Consider the following 4,730-nt stretch of genomic DNA (forward strand, 5'->3'; position numbering starts at 1 on the left):
AGCCAAGAAGTCTGTGAGTTGCAGAAGTTACTTTGCATAGGAGATTTCTAGTTGAGATCGTATGAGTCTATCAAGATTTATCAAGGTAAGTATTCTTCCTGTAATCCCTTCCATTACAGGTTCATATCAGTTTTGATTTCAGATTATTCTAGTTCTTCGTTGTAGTTTTTAGATTTATATCAGTAAGTAGAGACGTATATATATATATATGCGTATACCAGTGAAGTTATGAGCAAGTTCTATTAATCCTTATCCATTTTGGATTGCAAGTTTCATTAATTTTTATCCATTTTGGATTGCAAGTTCTATTAATCCTTATCCATTTTGGATTGCAAGTTCTATTAATCCTTATCCATTTTGGATTGCAAGTTCCATTAATTCTTATCCATTTTCGATTGCAAGTTCTATTACTCTAAGTTCTAATATCTGGATACCTTGTATCGTATCCGAATGTATCTAAAGTTCTTCGAGTATGATATCTGGATGGTTTGTTTATACATCTGGAAAGGTCAAGATAATATCAGGATGTCTCGCTTGATATCTAGATGCCTCCCTCAAAAGTTGAATTTTTCATTCAAATAATCCCCAGTTATATCTGTATGCATCAGTGAGATATCCGGATGACCAGAATCATATCCGGATGTCCTAGTTCATATCTGAATACATCCCAGCATATCCGAATAGCTTCTGCTTTGAATGTCAGTGTATCCGGATGAGCCTTTTTCATATCCGGATGTCTTTCATCATATCTGGATATCCTTCCTAATATCCGGATGACTTTTCCAGAAATCCAATTTAGCTTCCAGTGAGTCCTAATTCAAGTTTAATTCAATTAATGTATTCAATACCTTCCAAGATTGAATTCATAAGCCAAAACATGACAAGTTAATCATATCCATACCCTAAATCATAGTTCATTGAATCTTTGTATTCTAATATATAGATGAAGATCATATCATGTTCAATATTATTATAACATGATCAGCATTATTTTGTGAGATTATGTGCATACATTTTGGTATGAGCATTGAGCATGAATTTATATGGAGCACTACATATCGTGTGCTAGCATTTATGTGAGCATTGCATTGCATTATGCGCGCTAGGCGGCTTGTCCGCGAGGATCCCATCAGTTTCATTTTCAGCTCAGTTTATGAGTTGCTCGCTTGGTGGCAACCAGGGGGCTAGGGGCTTTTCCCACAGTATGTGCTTACAATTTTTATGTATGCAAGTTTCAATTCAGACAGGTATGTATTATCAGATTATGTGGGCCTATGAGCCAAATTTGCATACCTACATTTAGTTTATAGTTTATGTGCATTATATTTTTTATGAATGCAATCAGACAGTGATTATACAGTACAAGTTTAGTGAGTTATTTATCAATATCGATATTCTTCGATTCAGCTTCAGTATTCTTTCCAGCTTATTACTTGCTGAGCTTTTTTAGCTCACCTTGTACTCTTCACCCCTCCAGGTTCTAGCAGGGGAGTATCAGATGTGGGGATTAGTAGCAGTATTCAGTAGTGTGTGTACGTGGAGCCGCTCAAGATAAAAGATGTCTGGGAGTCTGTTGAGTTTTATAGTGTTTTCCCAGTTTAGATCTATTTTATATTTCAGTTGAGAGATTGTCCCTTAGATAGATTTTATGGTTTTCAGTCTGTATTAACTCAATAGACTATCAGTTAGTTTATTCCATTTGATAGAGATGTTCAGTCATGGTATTAGATTTCAGATTATCAGTTAGTTTATTTTATTTTTCCCGTATCACCTCTTCTCGAGCAGTTCTACGAGAGGGGGTGTTACAGAAAGACTCCTTACTCAGTCTATCCTTTATGAAACTAATTTTATCTTCTCGATTTATGGACGTAAACTCTATAGATTTTCATCGTGTGTTACAGGTCCATCGAGCACATTTGTAACAACCATTCACTCTTTTTGATCTTATTTTCTTCGCAAAACTACTCTTCCCTAAGCCTGGGAAGTGCTTAAAACTAGGTGAAGTTTCACCAGGTAATCGAACTTTTGCTTCGATCAACCAACGAATATCTTCAAGGATGTTATTATGCATCAACAGCCTAAGTCTTTCACACCTAGCAACATCATTTTTTTTCAAATCATTCTGCGGGAGAGATGGATAGTACTTGTGAATTTTTGAGAGATAAAGATCCATTTTTTTTTAAAGACAACTATTAACGCAAAGGAGAGAAGACTAAGCTTAAGAAGGGTGGCTTGCCTCATACGGATTTGGAGTCTCTTATAGAGCAATGGGCATCACTATTCTACACTCGACTCGAGACATGCCATAATTGCACCATCAGGCTTGGCGTCTCTTTTTTCAACGCTTAGTGCCTACTTTTTCAACATTTGGCAGTGTGCCTCTTCCTTTATAGGGTACTGTGATTGCACTGCCTGAGAAAAATGGCTACCACCAGCATCAATTCTGTCTCTCTCAATTCAATTTTTTTTTTAATTTTTTTTATTGTTATTTGTTTTTTATTATTATTATTATTATTTTTAGGGGCCTAATAAAATCATATATACCACACAAGACAATATTATTGAGTCAAAAATTATTTGCACAATGGATTAATTTCAAACACCAATAAATCAATTCTTAAGTACACCTTACCCCCAAGTTGAATTGCGTATTGTTCTCAATCGGCAATAAAAGAATAGAAGATAAGCATACTTGGCGGTTTTCAATATATGAACTCGTATGCAAAAATTTTATTTAAACGAATTTATCCGGATATGCTTATTCTTATTTTTTTTTCCTTTTGTTTTTGCCTCAATCTCCCCGGTAACGACGCCAAAATTTGGCTGCACTCTCACCCTGCAATTAAAACACAAAACAAAACATAATAAAAATTTTATATTTTTTTTCTTTATTTATGTGAGAGGTTTATACTCGTCAGTGTACGAGTGTAATTGTAGTCCAAATTTAAATTTATATTTTTTGGATGAGTCCAGGTCGTCCACTGAGAGATTTATTTATAGCAAAAAATAAAAAAAGAATGTCACACACAAATACACGCATTTGGACAAATTGGCAACAAGGTTTTTTTTATGGTTTTTTAGACAATGTATACTAGGAAATAAAGTAAGGCAGAAATTGAAATAAATATTCAATGTGAGAATATAAAATTGGACAGTACTTGAGTTAAGACAATTTCAGCACCAACCCGTTGATTCTCAAATTTTAGCAGACAAGGTTAGTGACATTAATTTAATTTCAGATATGAGAGTTTGTTATTAAATGCAATTAGAGATAATGATAGTTCTAGTTTAAGCAATCCCCATACATGATATGCGGGATTCTAATTTAAGCAACTACCATAAATCTAATTACAATTAATACACAAAATAACTAAATCGATCATCCGGGTTTGGGTATGATAGCGTTTCCAGTTCTAGTAACTCTCGTGCATGACATGAAAGCTCTAAGTTAGGCTTACGTTCCAATCCAAATCTAGTGATTTCTCAATAATTAAGACACACTCATATTGAAATTTAAATTAATGTTACTCATTTAAAGCACAGCTTTCTTTGGGAATCATTGGCGTTGGACACTGTCCTTGCCTTAACCCAAGATTAGATTTAGCTACTCATCTCCATTTGAAAATTAATTGACATGAATTTAAATGACGTAATTTAAATAATAGAATTTAAATGACAGGGATTAAAATAGTAGAAACTAACCGGTCATTTAGGAGGTGAACAATTAAATGACAAGAATTAAAATTATAGAAATTTAAAGGCATAAATTAACTGGCCATTTAGGCGGTGAATAATAAAGTAACAATAAATGACATGAGAATTTAAAAGAAGAAAGAAAGGAAGTAAGATTACAAGAGAAATAATAAAGAAAATGAGAAAGAACAAGAACAATTCTCAAAGAGAGAATTAAAGGAAACAACTAAACTTTGATTCAAGAATAATAATCACACTTACAAATGCAATCAAGTGAGCTATTTATAGCCCACAAGATGCAATACAAACCACACAATTTCAATTATTCAACTAGACATAATTATATCTAATGGGCTCTCACACACTTAAAGTTAAATGGATTTTAGCTAAAATACACACATAATAAAGCATTCATAAAGTTAAATGGATTTTAGCTATAATACACACCTAATAATTAAATGGATTTTAGCTAAAAAAATACACCTAATAAAGCACTCATAAAATAAATATTTAAAAATAAAAAATAAATTTCTACAATTGGGTTTTTGATCTTCATTAGGATTAAAAATAATCCTTGGGCCTTCTCCAAATGATATCTTCCATGGGTTGCTCAAGTTGAGCCTTAATTCTTTTAATTCTTCATAAGTTTTAATTCTTCATGGGGTTTAATTCTTCATAGGGTTTAATTCTTCATGGGATTTAATTCTTCATTCTTCAATCCAATTTGAGTATCCAAGCCCACGTTCTTCATGCCTACAAGAAAATAATTTAGTGTTATTAATAAATTATATATTATATATATATGTTTACATATAGCACATATATATTAGATTATATTATATATATATATTACATGCACGTATGTAATGATGTATATGTATTATATATATTTATATATTATTATTATTATTTTTAAATTTTACTTTAGGACTTCATTTCATTCATTTTTTAATTTAAACTTGCATATAACCATAAAATATATATTAATATCTAATTTAAGCGATTTTTAAGATCAAAAGAAGGGTGTAATTATAACA

Source organism: Diospyros lotus, chromosome 7 (assembly GCF_014633365.1).
Source record: "Diospyros lotus cultivar Yz01 chromosome 7, ASM1463336v1, whole genome shotgun sequence".
NCBI lineage: Eukaryota > Viridiplantae > Streptophyta > Magnoliopsida > Ericales > Ebenaceae > Diospyros > Diospyros lotus.